Here is a 24,719-nt window from a genome sequence, read left to right as displayed (position 1 = left end):
AACTTAGTTGCATACACATACAATAAATAACATGAACACAAGTGACATCAAGATTTAATATAGAAACCCAATTTGGAAAAATCACCAATTGCAACTAGTTACTAACTTTTACTCTTCTAAAGTGAGCCCTATTAGGAGCCAACCCTATTAAAGGATATAAACACACAATTAGGTTTGACCATGTTAGAGGATTTAATCACACTGTTAAGAGTGGCCTTGTTAGAGGTCTTTAGACACTTCAATCTAGAAATGCAACCTTGTTAGAGGATTTATAAATAACTTTTAAGCCAACTTTGTTAAGAGATTTAGATCAATTCAACAATGGTTAGAGAGTAACAATGACATAACTTGATTTTTAATGCAACTAAGTTGCTGATTATAGATCTCAATTTTGGCTTGTATACTTGATCCTTTCTAATTGAATGTATCTTTGTAGCTCCACAAGGATATCTTGCCTATATTTTCAATTCATATGCAATCTATCTTTTCAATACTACATCAACCGACTGATCTTCAACATGCTTTAGTTGATGCATCACTAAACTTCATTTAGTGAGCTTTAGATAGGGGAATGACCCTTTAACTTACCTCTTAGATACAACAATGTGTCCTTAGGTAATGGCTTAGTGAATATGTCTAAAATTAGTTCTTTATTATTCACATATTCCAATCTTACCTCTTTATCTTGCACTAATTCTCTTAGAAAATGATATTTTATAGCAATGCACTTGGTCTTGGTATGCATCATAGGATTCTTTGATATATTAATTGCACTAGTGTTATCATAGAAGATAACCAATGGATCCTTGATCTCTACCATCATACTTGTCAATAATTTTTTGAACCAAACAACATTAGAGAAATTAACTATTTTTGCCACATATTTTGCTTCTAATGTAGACCGAGAAACACAATTCTTCTTCTTACTTTTCCAAGACACTAGTATTTTACCAAGAAAGAACTCTCCACCATTGGTGCTCTTCCTATCATCAACACTTATTGTCCAATCAACATCTATGAATGCTATCAAATCCAAATTGCCTCCCTTTTTCTACAATAATCCATAGTCTTCAGTACCCTTCAAATACCTCATGATTATCTTGATTTCCATCATATGATTCTCTTTAGGATTTTCTAATAAGATTACCAACATAAAAACTATTAATACAATATCAGGCTTTAAACACACTACATATTATAGTTTACCAATCATTGATCTATATGTGGTCTCATCTACATCCTTGGAATCATCATTTTTGTAAAGTGTATGTCCAGTAAACATAGGTATTCTAACTAGTTTTGAATCCTCCATTCCAAAATTCTTTAATATCTCCTTGATATGTTTGGATTGATTAATGTAGATACTATCTTACTTCTATTGAATCTATAATCTGACAAATAATTTGATCTCTCCAAACATGGACATCTTAAATTCTTTACTCATCTCTTCTAAAAAAGCTTTGCATAAATTATCATTTCAAAAAAGTAATGTGTCATTGACAAATATTTTTGCCAATGCAGTCTTCTTTTCTAGTCTTTCTTTGATATATAGGTTGCTATTATCATTTGTTCTTTGAAAATAAATATTTATCAAGTATCTATGAATTTTTTCATATCAAGCTCTGGGAGCTTGATTGAGACCATACAATTCTTTGTGCAGTTTACAAACCATATCCTTTTTGTTAGGATCTACAAAACCTCTAGGCTGTTCTATGTAAACTTCCTCTTCAAAAATTCCATTTAAGAATGAAGATTTCACATCCATTTGATAAAAACTAAATCCTCTATGTGCAACCTAAGAAAATAAATTTCTAACACCTTCTAATCTTGCAACGGGAGAAAAAGTTTCACCATAATGAATACCTTCTTATTGAGAATAACCTTTGCATACTAACATTGCTTTTTTTTCTAGAAACTTGTCCATCTTCATTCAGCTTATTTTTGAAAACCCACTTTGTGTCAATCATATTTGTATCCTTGAGGCCACTAACAAGATTTAAAGTTTTATTCCTTTCTATTTATTTTATCTCTTCATTCAAAGCTTCAATCTAACTTTTATTATCCAAAGCATCTTTCACTGATCTAGGTTCAAATTTAGTAAGGAAATATGTACCTATCAATTTGTTTCTTGTCATTGTATCATCTGACTCATTTGCAATGATCTGATTAGGTGCATGGTTCCTTCTTATAGATCTTGCTAACACAAGTACTTTAGATTTATAACTTGTTCCACTAGCCTCGTCATGGTCTTCTATATCAAGCTTGAGTCCCACAATTTGTGACTTGGGTCCTTTAGAGTCAATTTTCTCTAGTTGGTAACCTCTAATTGTGACTTGAATCCTTCAAACTATTACTCAGTTCATGCTAGTTACAACTCAGGTGCTTTTAGAGATTTTGGGGACTAGTGAGGTGAGGCCTCTTGAATTCTAATTAGACTTGGAAATATATTAGATTCATAGTGAATAAACCTTTTGTAGTCCTCAAGTTCTTTACTACTCTCTCCTTCACTCTTTTCTGCAAACTCGTCAATTCTCACATGTGTACATTCTATGATCTTATGAGTTGATAAAATCAAATATTTATATGCTTCACTACTACTGGAGTATCCTAGGATTTACCTTCATCACCTTTGACATCAAATTTATCTTTCCTAGTCTCTTTCTAAATATAACATTTGCTACCAAATAGTTTCGAGTAACTTACATTAGGCTTCTAGCCATACCATAGTTCATAAGGACTTTGATTTGAGTATTTCTTCATCTGTACTTTATTCAAGGTATGCATTGCAATAATGATTGCTTCCTTCAAGTATTTGATTGCAACACTCTTTTATATCATCAAAGTTCTTGTACAATCCATGATGGATCTATTCCTTCTTTCAACTATACCATTCTACTAAGGTGTACCATGGGCTGATACTTGCCTTTTAATTCCTCTTTTAGTGAAGAATTTATTAAACTCATTAGAAATGAATTCACCATATCTATTTGATCTCAAACACTTTAGTTTCTTTCCAATTTACTTTTCTACTCTTGCCAGATACCATTTAAACTTTTGAAAAGATTCTGACTTTTCTTTTAGATACATTACAGTCATCATTCTAGAATAATCATCAACAAAATAAATAAATTACTTATCTCCATTTTAACTCTCTATTCCAATAGGTCCACATAACTATGTATGAACCAGCTCCAAGACTTCTTTAGAATGATAGTTTTTGCTATTGAAACTTGTCTTGCCCATTTTACCAATTTGACAATTTCAAGCTAGCGAATCCTCTCACCTTTTTATTTTTCCTTATCTTTATCAGATTATCAAAGTTCACATGAAATAAACTTTTATGTCTTCTACTTGAGCAATGAAACATGAACTTTTATTGAAATCTAGGTAGAATAGATTGCCTCTGGTTTGCTTACCAAACACAACCAAATTTCATTTTCCATCCAACATCTTCGCCTTTCCATTCATGAATTCTACCTTGAATCCAATTTTATTTAATTGTGCCACACCCAGTATATTATGCTTTAGACATTCAATGTAATAAACAATATCACATCTAAGTTCATTGGTGAGTGAGATACAACATTTTCCTTTTATGCAACATGGTTCATTGTTTCCAAATCTTACACTTCCATCACCATAATGTTCCATATGTCCAAAATTTTTTTTGTCACCAGTTATATGATATGAACAACCACTATCAATAATCTATGTATCATTTTTAATAACATGAGAGATAAATGTCATTTTATCTCCTTCATCATCAGATTCATCTTTTATAGAAATATAGACCATTTCATCATCTTCACAGATATCCTTCAGTTTGATCCACATCTCATGGACAGTAGGACACCCTTTGACCTCATCAAATTTAATATACTTAAGAGTTGATGCTATGTCAAGCACCATGATATTATTTTTTTTCTTTTCAACAATTTCATCTACAATCATTGTTCCAGTAGGAGCTTTGTAAGCATTGTTCAAAAATTTCAAACTTGAATCATGGATGGTTTCCAAATGCAACTTCATGAGCTCCTACCATGCTTGGAATTTATCTCTATTCAGCTTACGAATCTCTCTTTTGTAAGACATCATGAACTTTAGTTTAGGTCCTTGAAACCTTCTCTATAAGCACCAAGAAGCTCTGATACAAATTGTTGAAAATATACAAGGAGTAACTGAGAGGGAAGGGGTAAATCAGTCAACAAAAAAATAGATCCCAAGTCCCTTATATCTCAACACAAAACATAAACATCAGTAATGATATTGATGCTCAGTAAACACACATGAAACTCAATTAATATTGAAAATCTGTTGTAACTTGACAAATACCTAACATGTAAATCTTAATACATTATATGTGACTAACCTTACTTAACTTAGTTTCATACACATAAAATAAATAGGATGAACACAGGTGACACCAAGATTTAACATGTTGACTCAATTTGGGAAAAACCACCAATTGCCACTAGTTACTAATTTTCACTCTTCTGATGTGAGCCCTATTAGGAGAGAACCCTATTAAAGGCTATAACATACACTATTAAGTGTAACCCTATTAGAGGATTTAATCACCCTATTAGGAGTAGCTTTTTTAGAGGTCTTTAGACACTTCTATCTAGAAATGCCACCTTACTAGAGGATTTACAAATAGTTGTTAAGCCAAATCTATTAGGAGATTTAGATCACTACTAAAATGGTGAAAGAGTAACAGTGAGATGATATGATTTTTGATGCAGCTAAATTACTGATTATAGATCCCAATTCTAGCTTGTATACTTGATCCTTTCTGATCAAATGTATCTTTGGAGCTCCATAAGAATATTCTACTTATCCTTCTAGTTCACTTCCTCTAAGCATCTTCTTTTCTTCGATACATTTCTTACACATTAAATCCTTAACATGACCTTATACTTATACCTTATGCATTGTCAAGTCAGCTTGAATACATCGTAGAATAATTAATATTCATTACCTTAGCTGGCCAAAACCAACAAAACATCTACTGAACTCAATATTCTAAAACAAGAAAATCCCTAGTTAGCAGACCCTTCATGATAGACACTAACTCAGAAATGATTTTCTTGTGTTAACCAAGTGAACTTAGTTAATACTACATCTTGACAAACTTTATTTAGTAACTAAGCAAGCTCAGTTAACACTCAACTTTTGTGAACTTCTCTTTGATGCTTAAGTGAACTTGATAGTCGCTGACTTCTAAACTTAGCAAACTCTAGAATGCTCTACAGACACAAGAAATTTTCTTCAATGCCCAAGTGAGCTTGACATACACTAACTAGAAAAGATATGACATTTTTCATAACATCAAATACAATACATAATTAATCATTTGTCTTCAACACATCTTTTTTGACATTAATAGACTTTTGGATTCGCTAATTTGATGTTTGATTCAAAATACATTTCACCTTCATGTTCATAAAGTGTTCATGTATTTTCTATATCAAGCTTTAATTAATGGAAAATACCTCCCTCTCTAGATTCTTTATGGATTTAGGATGTCTTGTTTTCATTTATGACTAACCATCATATTGAAGATATGCTTTCTTTGAAGAAGATTATTGTGTAGGGTTCTTTTAAAGAGTTTTTTCTTATGATATACTTATTGAATAACATTAAACATGGACAATGATGCACCTTCCCACTTATTTTAATTAAAATTCCTTAATACATATTTATCATGTAGTAAGATGTACTTTGGGTTTACATCTTGGGCATCGTTTATGTAACAATGCTAGGTTTTTCTTAGCCTTTGTGAACTATACCTACTTTCATGCTTAGATTCCACATTTAGGTATTCCTTTTTGGATTTTTGGTTTGGTTAATTTTTTTTTTCTAAAATAGGATATGGTCTTCTTCCATCTTTTTTTATAAGTGTCCTAGGTATTTAGGTTTTAAATCAAGACTTTTAGCTAGAGGATTTATAACCTAATTATTTCCTACCAGTATGCTCCACATAACTAGGTATAGTGTACATTCTCCTTCAATAATCTTTAAAATGATTATACATTTTTATCAAAAAAAATATAAGTGTAATATACTAAATTGGAATGATGTTAGTTTAGTTGAAAAATGATTATTGCAGTCATCCAAAAGAGTTATAAATACTTATGTATAGGTACATTTTTCATATATTTTAACATCATTTTACAAAATTGAAAAATAATAAAAAATAAATTCTAAAAACTATCCTTACTATTAAATGTGATAGAAACTTTCACATTGAGACCTAAAACCCTTGCAAATTATAATATCATGTCTAAAAAGAATAGGGTTTATTATGGTAAGTAAGGTTCCTTGTGTAGTGCCTACCCTTGTTCACATCTTTTCTAGACACATTGTTGTTATTATTATCAGACTATGTCAAACTAGTTTTATGGTTGATGGATTAGTGGTTTCCTTTTGAGACTATCAGACATTATGTTATGGATTTAATTGGTATATGATGAGATCATTTCAACTTTACATTTTATGTTGATGATTAGTTAGATGGTTTATTATCTCATGTGTTTTATTATGGATGCTTACCGCATACTTGCATGTGTATGGTGTGAGTGTTTTCTTATTGTATGGCATTTTTTATATGGTTAAGGAAGGGAGTCGTAGTCACCTTCTTAGTAGGGATCTACATGATGCACTATTTCCTGCCATTGTTTGTTTAGCTTAGCATTATATATGTTGTATGTACATGCATGGTTTTTTTGAAGGTTGCAAGTACCGAGTATCGACTTCCTTGAATTGCCAAGATGAGCGTACCCTATTATACTATCTTAATGATAATAGAAGGGAGATAAATTATCAAGTCCAAATCCCAAACCCTTAAACCATTTTTCCTAGTGAGGTAGGACAAGTATCTAGGTATTTTACCCACCAAATGTGTCGGATGACATAATTCATGATTTTTAACCCTTTAGATTGATTTTGTGTGAATTGCTCTATGATGGGTTTTCATATTTTATCTTGGAGGTCTATGATGAATTTTCTATTAATTAAGTCTTAATGAATAGATTTAATTAATTAATTAATTATTTAAGGAAATTAATATAAAAATATCATAATCTTTGATATTTTGATTATAATTAATTAAATGATAATTAATTGAGGAAAAAGGTTTAAATAAAAGAAAATTAGAAATTAAAATTAATAATAATAATAAAATAATAATAAAGTAATAAATAAATAATAATACTAAAAGTAATAAGAATTAAAATGAAAGTTATAAATATTTAAATAGAAATTATATAAAAAGTGAATTGGAGTTATAAGCTTGCATGGGAGTTAACATACCTTTCTATTTCTCTTATGTCAACAACATGGAGGTTAGTGCATCAATTAAGCACATGGTGTCTACAACCCTATGGCTCATCTAGAAGGTTGAAAAAGACCCATGCTTAGTTGGTGAGACCTTCTAGCTATTTCTAGAAGCATTCTAGATGTTTCCTAAGAGCTCTTTATACTCAAGCATTCCTAGAAGCTTAGATATAGCGTTTGGAGAGCAATTGGAGCATTGGAGGACTCGAGAACTCTGAAGAAGGGAGCTTGCTTTGTGGATTTTTTGAGAAAGAGTGAATTAGCATCAAAATTTGGGTAGATTCTTATAATTTTACTTATGCTATTTCCACATCTTGCATTCCCTGTCTTCTGAGGAATTTCCTATTTTTATTGTATGCATTCTCAATATGGGTAGTTTAATTTATTTAAGAATTTTAGATGCATAGATCTGAAAAAAACATGGGACTAGGGTTTAGATTCATAATTAAACCCATTAGATTGATTATTGGAAAAATTTTGAGATCAAAGGTTTATAGAAAAATTATGAGGATTGGAATATATATATATATGCAATTATATATACACATGTATACATGTTTATATGATGTGATGTTTTCAACTCTGCATGTATATATATATATATATACACACACACACACAGCTCTATATATATATACATATACTTTTATATATATCTATATATATACATACATATGTATATATAATATATATTTATTAAAAAGCCAAATATTATACCATTAATCAAAAATGTTTTGAAAAACGTTAAACTTTATTAAGAACCAAATTGCATACCCGAATGAAAAATTGCATAAGCAATTTTAAAGAAAGTAATATGCATAAGTGGGGGGGAGGGACGAGACCCTCGCCACCGTGCCACTGTGGTTGCAGTGTACTGGCCATTGCACGTACTGTGACGGTAGGGGTACATAGTACCCGTTGACATCGCAGGCCCTGCGATCAGAGGGTCCTGCATACCACTAACGGTTTATATGTTATATGTATGTTTATAACACTTGCCACATATGAAGTCGAGTTTTTTATTGTTATTAATATGTTAAATGGTATTAATCAAATTTATTAATACAATTTTGTAAAATGTAATAATAATTTTTATATATATATATGTATGTATATATATATATATATATATATATATATATATATATATATATATATATATATATATATATATATATATATATATATATATATATATATGTAAATATGTTAATAGTAATTTGAATTATAATTATATAACTGATAAATGATTTATACCAAAGGTTCATTTCTTTTATAATGGTGAACTCTTATTTAATTTTTAAGATTTAATTAATTGTTTTATAAAGTATATGAAATTTAATTGTTAGTTTGGTGGGGGGCATTTTCAAACAAAGATTATAATTGGAAGATGGAATTTAAGAAAAAAAAAATTATTCATCCAAAACATACAAAATGTTCCTCCAATTCATTCTCTAAACTCGGAAACATAAACTGAGATCTCTACATGTAAATCCAAGTTTGTAAATTTAGCAAAACCAAAACATGTGTTTGCATTGTGTATTCTCTATGCTATTGTTTTGGGTTTTGGTTTGACTAGTGTGGACCAGTTATAGGATGTCTACCAGAGGCTTGGGGGTTATGTGATTGTGATGTCATGATGATGTTTTAATCTCAATCTTTATAAACCCAACCATGGTTATGTGATGGAATACTCCATGTATTGGTTGTAACTACTGATTGTTATAGTTGAGATTCTTATGTATGAGACACTTGACTTAACCATTTCTGGTCATAAATCAGTTATCCTTGGTTATTTTCTAGTCGCCATGATGGGACTGTAATGTGGATTTATTTTTGATGATGTCATGTTGTTACATGTTTCACTCAACCATTTTTGGAGTCTTCGATCAGTATGAATGAGATATATTTTTGTTATTGAGAACCATTGGATACTTTTGATTATTAGTGATACTTCAGTTCCCAATAGAGAGCTGTTGTGTTCATCATTTTCTATGGATGCTTGCTCATGGAGATTTGATGCTTTTATGCATATTTGATGATTTTATTATGGATTACCTTTTGTGATTTTGAGATTTATGATTCCATGAGCTTAGGGTAGGTTATCTGCGTGTAGTGTCGGGAAGTGGCTTGCAATGGGAGTCGGGGCCCTAAGAGGCTGCCAGGGTAACTCATTGTAAGTTGGATTAATAAGTGATAACATTCACACCTAATACTAAATGAATGAACCTAAAAAGATAAAATTTTTGGTTCTCGCCCATGCCTTGAGTGCTTGTACAGGCTAGGATGAGAGTAGTGAGAATGCATAGTTGCGACCTTGCATTCCATAGTATGCCTTGTCAGTATGAGAGGATACTAGTAGCTGCATGAGATCAGTATGGACCCATGGAGTTTAGCTAACTACCAGGGTAACGTGTACATGATAAATGTGATCACACATTCACACTTGCATAGTAGATTCCTACATGTTATTGTGTGCCTCTGGGATTAGATGTTGATTTTGTGTTTGGAACCTTTGAGTTAGTATACTTTTAGGATTCCTTAACTTATAGAGATTTGTGCTATCTATTTTGAATAGCCTATTTGGGACTTGATATTATATCCTCAGCACAATGGGAGTGGTCCACTTAGGTACCACGCAGTCAGGTGGTAGTTTATTTTCCACTCTTATCATTTGAGATTCATTGAGACATCGTTGTTGATGCACCCTTCATGATGGTGGACATGTATCGTTTCATTGAGGATTAGCATATGTTAGATGATGTTATCTTATGCTTTTATTTGAATGTTAGATTACTTTCTGCATATGATATAGTATATGTTAGGAGTGACATTACTACTACGTTAATACCGATAATCTCTTTGATGATTTGGAATCTTACACACAGAGGGATGGCTAGGATCCACGATGGTCTAATGATGCTATTAATGGTTGGGAGGAACCGTGCACTTAGTTTATTATGTTTGATCTCTATGATGGATGGTGTATGATGTGATTATATTTATTTTGATTTGAATGAGATGATGTACCATATTTCACATATGTATATTCTTTTGAGCTTTTCATACCCTGTGACATGTACAGTGGATGATTGAGCATTTGAAATGTAATGTATAAACATTGGACTTATCATTAATATTTCATGTGGATGTTGTACTAGATGGATTCATGTATGTTAGATTTAATTCAATGTTAAGGGATCTTTAAAGAATTTAATATGTTATGTATGTTATGTTCACTTTAAGATGGACATTGCTATTGCTTTTGTTATTGTGCATAAGTTATATGTGGTATTTACTTTCATGTTAGTAAAAAAAAAAAAAGGCTACCAAAATTAGTGAAATTCTAGGTTAATTCTTTGGATCCCTTGGCGGGGAATTACATTTGGTATCAGAGCTCGAGTTTCTACATTGGGAGCTCTGGGTATTTTGCAACAACTAGAACTTTGACCTTAACTGTATCTTTTCAACCTTGAAACTAGGTAAACTAAAACAAAACTTGAACTATTACTTGCATATGTTTCATGCTTCAACACTTACTTTCAAAACTGGAAATTTTACTTAAACTTAAACATAGAATTGAACTTAGTCTATTGCAACATGTGATTGTAATAGTACTTTGTACTATTGTAGGATGGTATCTAGGACTAGGTCTTCTGTTAGAGGCTGTGGTAGAGGTCATGGTAGAGGTCATGGTTGTGGAAGAGCTATCAGTGTCCATGAGTCTGCCCATGAGGGATCGGCTCATGTAGAGAGCAAGGAAGAACACTCTAGTAGGCAGCAAGGAGAGAGCCATAGAGAGGACCAAGCTGAGTCTGAAGAGGTTGGTTTGAGATAGATGATGCAAACTATTCTAGAATGTCTACCTCCTATTCAAGAATAGACCAAAGTACATCAGACAGAACAAGAGCATAGACCCAAATCTAGGAGTCCTCGGAAGGATCGTCAGAGGTCCATTGTGTTCACTCAATGAAGGATATTTCAAGATCTAAGGTCAATGGGCAAGGTTTTGGTTATGTGGCCAAGCAGTGGCTTATTTCCCTTGACAAGATTTTTGCCATGCAGGAATTCGACAGCGATGTTAAGGAAGGATTTGCGATCACTAATTTAGAGAAGTTTGGGGCCACTTGGTGGACGATTGAGAAGAAGAAGCTAGGAATTGATATGAGCAGTGCCACATGGAAACTATTCTTAGAGAGTTTTCATGAATGATTCCTACCAAAGGAATGGAAAAAAAAAAGGGAAGATGAATTTCATAACCTCAGACTGTACATTATGTCAGTAACTAAGTATGAGCGTAAGTTTTATGAGCTCATGTCTTTTTCAGGGTTCAATGAAAATTTAGCTCAGTTGACACAACACTTTATTAGGGGTTTGAACAATTGTATAATTGGGGGTGTCAAGGTATTTGAGCCAAAAATCCTCAAGGATGTGGTACATCGAGCTATCCTTTTTGAGCGAAGTGTCAACCTTGGTCAAGGAGGTTTTGTAGGAGTGCCAGCAGCATCAAGATCTAAAGGCAACTACAATTTAGGTGGTAACAAGAAGTTTTCTTTCTCTAAGGGGAAACAGTATCAGCAGCAATCTCAACAGTCATAGAAATAGAAGGGATCAAATTCTTAGGCTCAAGGTGGTGGCAAAGGTTCTAACACCAAGAACAACCACAATTCTCAATGCAATAAACAAAATCAGCCCAATCAACCAGCTCAAAATAGCTAGTCTTTTGTTAGCAAGAACAACCATCAGCAATCAAATGTACCACCTATGGGAAGAGGATCTGACAAAAATAAAAAATGTTTTTCAAGTGGTTAGATTGGACATTATGCTACTCAGTGTCCACAGTGAGCACCTCATTTTTTAAGACCTAGGCCTATAGTTTCAGAGCCTACAATGGGTGATGCAGGTAGAGCTCATAGAGTTTTTGCAGGAGTAGATCACCGTTAGGCAGATCACTAGGGAATAGTAGTTGAGACCACAGGTGCTATTAGAGGCATATCTCTTTCAATATTGTTTGATTTAGGAGCTACAGATTCATTTATTTCACCATCTATAGTTTGTAAGTGTAAGCTAGATGCGGTGAAGCAAGATCATGGTTGGCAAGTGGAACTAGCCTCAGGTTTTAAGGTCTCCATAGATTGTGTAGTTCATAAGTGTGGGCTTAGTTTAGGAAGCTTTGATACTGCAGTGGATCTTCAAGTCATACCCCTTGGTTCCTATGATGTGGTTTTAGGCATGGACTAGGTTGGATGTCATAGAGCTAGTATAGATTGTAGGAAGAAGATTATTATGTGCCAAGATGACCAAGGGAATGATGTGAAGATAATTGGGATACTGAGGCCTATATCTCTGCGGATGATTTTTTCTATGCAAATGAAGGAAAGTTTCCGTAAGGGATGTCAAATATTTCTGTTATGGTAAATGATCTTGATGAGGAAGATCCTATGAAGAAGACTTTAGATCACTCAATTTTCCAGGAGTACGCAGATGTCTTTCTAAGTGAGATTCCAGGCATGCCTCCAAAGAGGGACATTGACTTTAGTATTGATTTGATTCCTAGAGTGGAGCCTATATCTAAAGCTCCTTATTGCATGACTACACATGAATTGGGTGAGCTACATCTTCAGCTTGAGGAACTTATAGCCAAAAGGGAGCACTTGACCTAGTGTATCACCATGGGGAGCTCCAGTGCTCTTTGTGAAGAAGAAAGAAAATTCTTTGCACCTTTGTATTGACTACAGATAGTTGAATACAGTGACTATTAAGAATAGGTATCCTTTGCCTAGGATTGATGACTTATTTGATTAGATCAAAGGAGCTATAGTATTCTCCAAGATTGACCTTAAGTCAGGATACCACCAGCTTCGTATTAAGAAAGCCGATATTCACAAGACCGCTTTTCGAACTCACTATGGGCATTATGAGTTCACAGTGGTACCTTTTGGATTGACTAATGCTCCATCAATTTTCATTAGTTTGATGAATGGAGTGTTTCGATCTTATTTGCACAGGTTTTTACTTGTGTTTCTTGATGACATATTGATATATTCTATGACTCAGAAGGAGCATGAGGAACACCTGCGGTTGATATTACAGTGTTTGAGAGACAATCAGCTTTTTGCCAATGCAACTAAGTGTGAATTCTTCAAATTAGAGATTCAGTATTTAGGGCATTTTATTTCAGGTGATGGTATTTTAGTGGATCCTGCAAAGAGTCAAGCAATAATAGATTGGCCGACACCGACTAATGTGTCAAAAATTCATAGTTTCATGGGTTTAGCTGGTTATTATCGTAGATTTGTCCAAAACTTCTCTAGGATAGCACATCTTATCACTTCTCTTCAGAGGAAAGGAAAGAAGTTCATGTAGATAGAGAAATGTGAGGAAGCTTTCTAGAAGCTCAAGGAGCTTTTGACCAGTGCATCAATTTTAGTTGTACCTGATCTAGAAGGTGATTTTATGGTGTGTATAGATGCTTCTCTTAAAGGGATTGGGGTAGTGTTGATGCAGAATGGACGGGTGATTGCGTATGAATCATGCAAGCTCAACGATTATGAGCTAAATTATCCTACACATGATCTTGAGTTAGCAGCAGTAGTTCATGCTTTGACAAGATGGAGACATTTCTTGTTGCAGGACAAATTTGAGCTACACAGTGATCATCATAGTCTTCAATACATTTTTACTCATCCTAATTTGAATGCTCGCTAAAGGCGATGGATGGAGTTTTTATGTGAGTATGATTTTGAGGTTAAGTAAATTTAGGGTAAGGAGAATGTGGTGGTGGTTGCTTTGAGTCATAGGGGACATGTAGTATCATCGATGACTCTTAGTGTGGACTTGAGGAGTTAGATTCTTAGGGCACTTCCTATGGATTCTTGGTATTAGGAAGTGTGTGCAGAGAGATTGATTCAGGAAGACCAATGGAAGGTAGGTTTGCACATTATGTTTGAGAATCAGATGGTCTTTTGAGACATTTGGGGAGGATTTATGTGCCAATACTGGATGAGCTTCACACCTTGATTCTAGTAGAAGCCCATCATACACCTTACTCAGCACATCCAGGTGTCAAGAAGATGCATGCTGATTTGAGAAATTTTTTCTTTTGGTCTAGGATGAAGTGAGACATTGCTGATTTTGTGGCTACATGCCTTGAGTGTCAGAGAGTTAAGGCAGAACAACAGCACCCGGATGGACTTTTGCAGCCTAATCTCATTCCTTCTTGGAAGTGGGATATCATCTCCATGTATTTTATTGTAGGATCACCTATGACTGTTCAACATCATGATGCTATCATGGTCACCATTGATCGATTGACTAAGGTAGCCCATTTTTCACTGATAAGGTCTTCCTACACAACAGCTTCTATAGCTAATGTCTTCATGGGTGACATTGTGAGATTACATGGTATTCCTAGAAAGATCATTTCAGACAAGGATCCTGTATTCACATCTGCATTTTGGACATCACTGCAGCATGAGCTTGGAGTGCAGTTAAACTTCAGTTTGGCATATCATCCAGAGACTAATGGTTAGATAGAGAGGGTGAATCAAGTTTTGGAGGATATGTTATGGCTGTATGTGATGGATAGGAAAACACATTGGGAGGACTATCTCTACCTAGTGGAGTTTGCTTACAACAACGGGTATCATAGTTCTATTGGCGTGGCACCATTTTAGGCATTATACAGACGTCCTTGTCATACACCCTTGAGTTAGGACAGCCTTGAGGATTGCATCCTATTGGGTTCAAAGATGCTTTGTGATATGGAGCAAAAGGTAGTGCGTATCCATAAGCATTTGACTATGGTACAGGATAGGCAGAAGAAGTATGTTGATGCTCATAGGACTGATAAGTAGTTTGTTGTGGGTGACAAGGTTTTCTTGAAAGTGCGTCCATGAAAGAGTCCAATCCAATATGGAGAGGGTTCTAAACTAGAACCTCGCTTTGTGGGACCATTCGAGATTCTAGAGAGGATTGGCTCGGCTGCTTACTGCCTTGCTCTACTGCCTAGCCTAGCTCGCATTCATGATGTTTTTCACGTTTCAGTGCTTCGGTAGTATATTCCTAAATTTTTACATGTTCTTGATTGGAATGCATTGTAGGTAGAGGATGGGCAGTTGTATTTGGAGCCGATTCATATTCTAGAGCAGTGGAAGTTGACCCTCAGGGGTCAAACCATCGAGCAGGTAAGGGTCCAATGGGACCCTACTAATGATTCTTCAGCTACATGGGAGGATGTAGCTAGATTGAGGGAGTTATATCCCTACTTGTTTGTAGGCTTCTAGGAGTAAGTGTAATCCAAGGGGGGGTGGATGTAGTGCCTACCCTCATTCACATCTTTTCTAGACACATTGTTGTTATTATTATCAGACTATGTCATACTAGTTTTATTCTTGATGGATTAGTGGTTTCCTTTTGAGACTATCAGACATTATGTTATGGATTTAGTTGGTATATGATGAGATCATTTAGACTTTACATTTTATGTTAATGATTAGTTAGATGGTTTATTATCTCATGTGTTTTATTATGGATACTTACCCCATACTTGCATGTGTTTGGTGTGTGTTTTTTTTATTGTATGGTGTTTTTGATATGGTTAAGGAAGGGAGTCGTAGTCACTTGCTTAGTCAGGATCTACACGATGCACCACTTCCATCCATTTTTTGTTTAGCTTAGCATTATATATGTTGTATGTACATGCATGATTTTTCTGTAGGTTGCAGGTATCGAATATCGACTTCCCTGAATTGCCAGGATGAGTGTACCCTATTATACTATCTCAATGATAAGAGAAGGGAGATAAGTTCTCAAGTCCAAATCCCAAACCTTTAAACCATTTGTCCTAGTGAGGTAGGAGAAGTATCTGGATATTTTACCCACCGAATGTGTCAGATGACATAATTCATGATTTTTAACCCTTTAGATTGATTTTGTGTGAATTGCTCTATGATGGGTTTTCATATTTTATCTTGGAGGTCTATGGTGAATTTTCTATTAATTAAGTTTGAATAAAAAGATTTAATTAATTAATTAATTATCTGAGGAAATTAATATAAAAATATCATAATCTTTGATATTTTGATTATAATTAATTAAATGAGAATTAATTGAGGAAAAAGGTTTAAATAAAACAAAATTAGAAATTAAAATTAATAATAATAATAAAATAATAATAAAGTAATAAATAAATAATAATAATAAAAGTTATAAGAATTAAAATAAAAGTTATAAATATTTAAATAGAAATTATATAAAAAGTGAATTGGAGTTATAAGCTTGCATGGGAGTTAACACACCTTTCTATTTCTCTTATGTCAACAACACGGAGGTTAGTGCATCAATTAAGAACATGGTGTCTACAACCCTATGACTCATCTAGAAGGTTGGAAAAGACCCATGCTTAGTTGGTGACAACTTTTAGCTATTTCTAGAAGCATTCTAGATGTTTCTTGAGAGCTCTTTATATTCAGGCATTCCTAGAAGCTTAGACATAGCATTTGGAGAGCAATTGGAGCATTGGAGGACTCAAGAACTCTGAAGAAGGGAGCTTGCTCTGCGTGTTTTCTGAAAAAGAGTGAATTAGCATCAGAATTCGAGTAGATTCTTGCAATTTTACTTCTGCTATTTCCACATCTTGCATTCCCTCTCTTCTTCATGTCTTCCATATGTCTTCTGATGAATTTCCTATTTTTATTGTATGCATTCTGAATATGGGTAGTTGAATTTATTTGAGAATTTTATATGCATAGATCTGAAAAGAACACGGGGCTAGGGTTTAGATTCATAATCAAACCCATTAGATTTATTATTGGAAAATTTTTGAGATCAAAGGTTTATAGGAAAATTTTGAGGATTACAATTTATATATATATCTTGTGTATATATATGTTTATATTTTTTATTTGCATACACACACACACACACACACATACATATACCTTCATATATATATACATACATATGTATATATAATATATATTTATTAAAAAATTGAAAATTATACCATTAATTGAAAATGTTCTGAAAAATGTTAAACTTTATTAAGAACGAAATCACATACCCGAATGGAAAATCGCATAAGCAATTTTAAAGAAAGTAATATGCATAAGTGGGGGGGATGAGACCTATGCCACCGTGGCAATGCGGTTGCAGTGTACTGGCTGTCGCATGTACTGGGACGGCAGGGGTACACAGTACCCACTAACATCGGAAGCCCTGCGACCGCAGGGTCCTGCATACTGCCGGCGATTTATATGTTATATGTATGTTTATAACACTTGCCACATATGAAGTCGGGCATTTTATTGCTATTAATATGTTAAATGGTATTAATCAAATTTATTAATTTGATTTTGTAAAATCTAATAATAATTTATATATTTATATATGTATATATATATATATATATATATAATATGTAAATATGTTAATAATAATTTGAATTATAATTATATAACTGATAAATGATTTATAGCAAAGGTTCATTTCATTTATAATGGTGAACTCTTGTTTAATTTTTAAGATTTAATTAATTGTTTTATAAAGTATATGAAATTTAATTGTTAGTTTGGTGGGGGATGTTTTCAAACAAAGATTATAATTGGAAGACGAAATTTAAGAAAAAAACTTTTATTCATCCAAAATGTACAAAATGTTCCTCCAATTTATTCTCGAAACTTGGAAACGTAAACCAAGATCTCTACATGTAAATTCAAGTTTGTAAATTTAGCAAAACCAAAACATGTGTTCGCATTGTGTATTCTCTATGCTATTGTTTTGGGTTTTGGGTTGACTACTATTGACCAGTTATAGGGCGTCTACTAGAGGCTTGGGGGTTATGTGATTGTGATGTCATGATGATGTTTTAATCTCGATCTTTATAAACCCAACCATGGTTATGTGATGGAATGCTCTATGTATTGGTTGTAACTACTGATTGTTATAGTTGAGATTCTTATGTATGAGACACTTGACTTAACCATTTTTGGTCATCAATCAGTTATCCCTTGTTATTTTCTAGTCGCCATGATGGGATTGTAATGTGGATTTATTCTTGATGATGTCATGTTGTGACATGTTTGACTCAACCATTTTTGGAGTCTTCGATCAGTATGAATGAGATATATTTTTGTTATTGAGAACCATTGGATACTTTTGATTATCAGTGATACTTCAGTTTCCAATAGAGAGCTGTTGTGGTCATGATTTTCTATGGATGCTTGCTCATGGAGATTTGATGCTTTTTTGCATATTTAATGATTTTATTATGGATTATCTTTTTTGATTTTGATATTTATGATTCCATGAGCTTAGGGTAGGTTATCTACATGTAGTGTCGGGAAGTGGCTTGCAATGGGGGCCAGGGCCCTAAGAGGCTGCCAGGGTAACTCATTGTAAGTTGGATTAATAAGTGATAACATTCACACCTAATACTAACTGAATGAACCTAAAAAGATAAAAGTTTTGGTTCTTGCCCATGCCTTGAGTGCTTGTACAGGCTAGGATGGGAGTACTAAGAATACATGGTTGTAACCTGGCATTTCATAGTATGCCTTGTAAGTATGAGAGGATACTAGTGGTTGTATGAGATCAGTATGGATTCGTGGAGTTTAGCTAACTGCAAGGGTAACTTGTACGTGATAAATGTGATGACACATTCCCGCTTGCATAGTAGGTTCCTACATGTTATTGTGTGCCTCTGGGATTAGATGTCGATTTTGTGTTTGGAACCTTTGAGTTAGCATACTTTTAGGATTCCTAAACTTATAGAGATTTGTGCTATGTGATTTGAATAGCCTATTTGGGACTTGAGATTATCTCCTCGGTACGGTGGGAGTGGACCACTTAGGTACCATGTGGTTGGGTGGTAGTGTATTTTCCACTCTTATCATATGAGATTCATTGAGACATTGTGGTTGATGTGCCCTTCATGATCGTGGACATGTATCCTTTCATTGATGATTAGCATATGTTAGATGATGTTATCTTATGATTTTATTTGCATGTTAGATTACTTTCTGCATATGATATAGTATATGTTAGGAGTGACATTCCTACTATGTTAATACTGATGATCCCTTCAATGATTTGGAACATTATGCATGGAGGGATGGGTAGGATCCACGATGGTCTAATGATGCTATTAACAGTTGGGAGGTGTATATGAGCAATGTTAGTATACTAATAGAAACCAAATTTAAATAAAACTTCTACAAACTAAACAAAATTCATAAACTTCAAGATAGACTAAGATGAGGTCTCAATTGAGAATATGAGACATTAATGGGCTCTCTCAATAAGAAGCTCTCTTGTTGAGTGGCTTTCCCTAAATAGATAGGATGTATGCTCAAGCTTATGCTTCAAAAAGGGCTTCAAATGGAGTTGGAATTTGGGTGTGAGTGTATGGTTTTGATATAATATGGCATTATGACTTTACCTACAAACTAAACAAAATTCATGAACTTCAAGATAGACTAAGATGAGCTCTCAATTGAGAATATGAGCCATTAATGGGCTCTCTCAATAAGAAGCTCTCTTGTTGAGTGGCTTTGTCTAAATAGATAGGATGTATGCTCAAGCTTATGCTTCAAAAAGGGCTTCAAATGGAGTTGGAATTTGGGTGTGAGTGTATGGTTTTGATATAAAATGGCTTCTTAAAATGGCATTATGAATTTACTTCATGGATTGTGTTATTTAGCAAAGGGGAAGGATCCAATTTATAGGCAAGAGGCTTGAGGGATTGAGGGCTAAGATGCAAGGATGGGGAAAACTTCATGGAGGGCTCAGATTGCATGAGAGGAGAGCACATGGATTGGGCTTCCTTACAGCCAATCAAGAAGTGACACATGTCACATGGTGAGAGGATGGAGAAAAGGGGAAGGATGAGTCAACAAAGGAGGCTCAAAGGATAAAATCTTCATAAAGACCCTCATAATGGCTTGTAAGAGCAATAAAAGGGCTTGGAAGAGTCATTTATGGCCTAGTGGGCTTCATAAGGTTTTATGGTTGAGATATTTTGAGGGAGATGAGAGCAATTTCGACTTGGGCTTGATTAGGAGGGTTTTAAGCTTGCTTAGGATTGTGCAAATGATTAGAGGATGGATTAGTATGGCTTAAGATTAGCTTAGGGATAGGCAAGTGGATGGCATTTAATGAGGGTGGGTGAAGGAGGAGATATTTGTTAACTTTGGCTTGGGTTAGTAAGTCTTAACCCATGTTTAGGGAATGTGACAAGGTTAGGAGGGGATTAGGATTAGTTTTAAAGACATCTTCTAGAAGAGTCTAGACTTTGGATGAGGATAAAGACTTTCTAGAATAGTCTAGAATTTCCTAGGATGAGGATGAAGACTTTCTAGAAGAGTCTAGAAATTCTTAGGATGAGGATAAATTAGATTTTTAGGAAATAAATAAAGTTTTATTTATTTCAAGGGTTTGGGTTGAGGAGATATTTATTAAAACTTTTTTAATAAACATGAGGATTAATATTTAATGTTAATTAAATATTTTGACTTGGGATTAGGGGTAGGAAATGATGGGATTAGCCTTTAATCAAAATTAAAGAAGGATTAGAAGATTTTGGAAGAGGTTAGTGGTCTTAAGAAAATTGGCCAAGTTTTGGGCAAAAAATAAATTTTTTATTTATTTTGGGTTTTTTGGTCAATTTATTGATTAAATAATTAATCAATAAGAAAATAATGTTTAAATAAGATTTAAACATTTTTTGGAGGGATTCCTTAATTAAATGTTTTTAATTAAGATAAAGGGATTCCTTCATTTGACATCTCCTACTCTCTCATCCTGATGATGGATCACGTAGTGTGATTCGAAACGTTGATGACAAAAAAATCTTCACACAATCTAATCCAGAAAACTGATCAACATAACTAAGATGGATTGTGGAAATGTGATCGCATTAAGATAAAGGGATTTAATGGCATAAAAATAAATTAATAAATTAAATAATTAATTAATTAATAAATGATGATGTCATTAGAAGTTTTTTAAAAAAATAAAAATACTTTATTTTCTAAATTTTTTTAGGTGTCTACATTTTTCCCCTCTTTGATGTGATGCCGCAAGTGGCATGGCATCAAAGATAAGAAAATAAGATGCCCAAGGCTAGAGCAGAAGCGGAGAGAATGGGCTGCAAGATGCCCCCTCAAGAAGGCGGCGGGGAGAGAAAGCGAGGCTCGATGACTTCTTGAAAAGTATAAGAATCTGAGATGAGCAAGAAGACTCAAATTGGCTTAAGAGAAGAGGTTTAGTTAGCTCAAACTCTCACTATGGGAGAATGAGAAAGGGAGAATCAGAGGCACAAGAGGAAGCAAGCTTAAGATCTTAGGGATTGCAGAGGATGAAGGAGCGGAGCGCTATAAAAAGAATCCAAGATGGGGAGATGGATGAGGGGATTATAAAGCTGATGCAATAGGATTTCAAAGAGGTAGAGTGGCAAAAGATGGGTTTCCGAGATCCCTAGGACTAGGATTGTGGATCTCGAAAGATGAGGCTTGGTGGATTGATTTGGATTGGTGGATCCCTAAGACTAGCATTGTGGATCCCTAAAGCTAAAGGTGAGGGGTGATTCAAAGAGATATGGATGCATAAGCTTGGGTATGAGAGACAGATGTTGGATATGGATGGGGGATAATGGAGATGACAAAAAACCATTGAAGCTTTTTGAGCAGGGGGATACTTCAAAGAGAAATACCACCATGTAGTTGAGCACTAGATTTGCTATAGGACTGTTGGTTAATTGCCAAGATTACCAAGAACATCAAGGCCTTTTCACCAACTGTCCAGAGGAATAACAGACTGACTCAAAATAAACACACAAGGATTGCCCCAACATCACACATGAATCTCGAAAGAATTAGAGTGGAACCGACACTGGGTAACCCACAAGTAGAAAAGAAAAAAAAACAAAATACTTGATCAAGACCTTATGCCCAGATTGCCCCATTTGCAGCATACCATGATATGGGAGATCGTGGCAACTTTGAGGAGGGAACAAAAAGATTGCCTAGAAAAGATACTTCAAGACCCAAAAGGGAAGATTCCAAATCAAAAGAAAGCGAAAATCCAAAAGAGAACCATTTGCCAATGAGATGGGTAGGACGAGGTACTAACTGACCAAGATCAGAGAGCACCTAAGCTGATGGATCTATTAGAGAGCACCTAAGCTGATGGATCTAGATGAGTGACGTGTTTGGCAAGCTGAACTAAGAAAGATAACACTTTGGTGATAGGAAATCTAGCTAAAGGATGCATTGGAATAGCTAACCAAGATGTGCGATGGGTGCAAGATGCTGATCAAGGATGAACTAACATGAACGCTGGATAGATACAATGGTACTAAGCTAAAGAGAATGTACAAGCTAATGGACCAAGATATTTACAAGCTGAAGCTGACCAAGATAGTTACAAGCATGCAAAAGCTCAGGATGATAGGATAGCGGGATGGTTCGATGTTGTGCAAGAGGTGAAAGCTAAGGGTGGGGTGATAGCGAAAGATATGGATTTGGCAGGATGCATCCAATGATGATGAGATATTTTGTGACCAAGGATATCTAGAGTAGTAGGATGAGATGGCTAGATATTATGGTAGATAGCTAGGATTATGATGGATATAAAGAGATGACATTGGGTTTGCATGAGGATAGCCTAGAGCTAGATACCAATGATAAGGGAGGATGGAAAAGACAAAATCTCCAAGGAATATAGTGCCCCCAATCAGAAGATACCATGAAGAAGGAGGTCTTATGATGGATGTGATAGGATTGAAGCTAGGATGGAAAAAGCTGAAGGGGCTAGGGAGATGGATGATATCTGGGATGGTTGGCTGAAGCTGTAGTAGATAAGTGGATGGTGTGAGATGGAAGATGGAGGGTGGAGGATAGGTGGATAGATTGGAAGATGGATTTGGATGTCAAGAGATGACCAAAAGCATGAGGGTGATAGGCTAAGCTGGGGATGGCGGGATTACGCATGATGCTTGTTTGCCAAGTTTTCATCTTGGTACTTGTCCAAGGCCCTTGAATTGCCAAGTTTTCACCAGTGGATGCTTTTTTTTTTTTTTTATTTACTTTTTGACTTTGGACTTAGCTGGAATGATTTTGGCTTTCTTCAGCTATTTTTGGCTCATATATGTTGGTAGGATGGATGAAAAAGGATTGGATTGAACAAGTGGAATGGTGGGTGGGAGTTTGATAGATAATGGATGCGAAGACATAAGGCTTGTGGGTAAATGGATGAGGAAAATGGAAAGATCATCATTGGCACACACCTTGAGAGGTGATAAAGTAGTGGGAAAGATGGTTTTGAGTGAGGTTGAGGAGAAAATGGAAGAAGAGAAAGATAAGGACTAAAAGTAGAGTTGGAAGATGGAGGATGGGAAATTTAGGATAAGAAGCATATGGACTAAAAGTGGATTGGGGGGATGAAGGATGCTTATATGGGGATTTGGATGAAGGATGGATGGATGAGGCTTTTTGAGTAGCATGAATGGATGCCAATTGAGATTTTTATTTGAGATGCATTTCTTTTATGAGCATCTTGGGTATCCACATGATTTTTGACTTTTTTAGCTTGGGCTTTTGTGGCCTCTTGACTTTTTCTTTGATTGGGATTAAATGTTTCTTGTTTTGAAAATGTATTTTAGAAGGAACATGTTGAGACTTGGATTTTTGTGGATTTTTGGATTTATGCTTTTGTATTTTGGCATCCAATATGCTTCTATTAGCCATGGGATGGGAAAAAGAGCATGGAGGGGATGGAGGGATAATTGATGGAGTGATAGGGTTTAAAGGTTGGAAGGGATTCAAGGGTGAGTGCCTTTGATGATCTAGCTGGTGGATTTGAGGGGATGGAAGGATAGATTGGAAAATAGGATATGGATGGATATAATTGCCCAAAATGAATGGAGGGAAGGAAGGATATGAGTCCAAAATGGATGGAAATGGAAAAGGTGTAGGTCCCAAAATAGATGGAAATGGAAAAGGTGTAGGTCCCAAAATAGATGGAGGGGATAAAGGATTCATATTAGGTATGTAAGGACCCAAAATGGATGGAAAGGGTGTGGGATTTAGATAAGGGATATATGGACCCAAAATGGAGGGTTGGAGATAAGGAGTAGGATGAGGGCCCAAAATAGATGCGAAATAAGATGGATGGGAACTTTGGGGTGGAGATGGAAGGACTTGGGACCATGCAGGAATAGCGGGGATACCAACATCTAGAAATACATTTTCATTTCTTTTTTCAATATGATGTTCATTATTTGGAACACAAGATGTGAGTCCATTACTAGCTAAAGGAGTTAGAGCTTTGGATATGATAATTAGTGCTTTTTCAATGGATCTATCATCATGGATTATGGGAGATGT

General features: G+C 34.6%; 1 pseudogene; it reads left to right on the top strand.

Annotated features, from left to right (window-relative positions):
- Nucleotides 1-24,719, top strand: part of LOC149580211 (uncharacterized) — a 198,958-nt pseudogene that overhangs the window by 109,543 nt on the left and 64,696 nt on the right.

Source organism: Cupressus sempervirens, chromosome 1, assembly GCF_028749045.1.
Source record: "Cupressus sempervirens isolate cs-2001-9-10 chromosome 1, ASM2874904v1, whole genome shotgun sequence".
Classification (NCBI taxonomy): domain Eukaryota; kingdom Viridiplantae; phylum Streptophyta; class Pinopsida; order Cupressales; family Cupressaceae; genus Cupressus; species Cupressus sempervirens.
The sequence above is the reverse complement of the archived record's forward strand: the minus strand, read 5'-3'. Positions and strand labels throughout refer to the sequence as shown.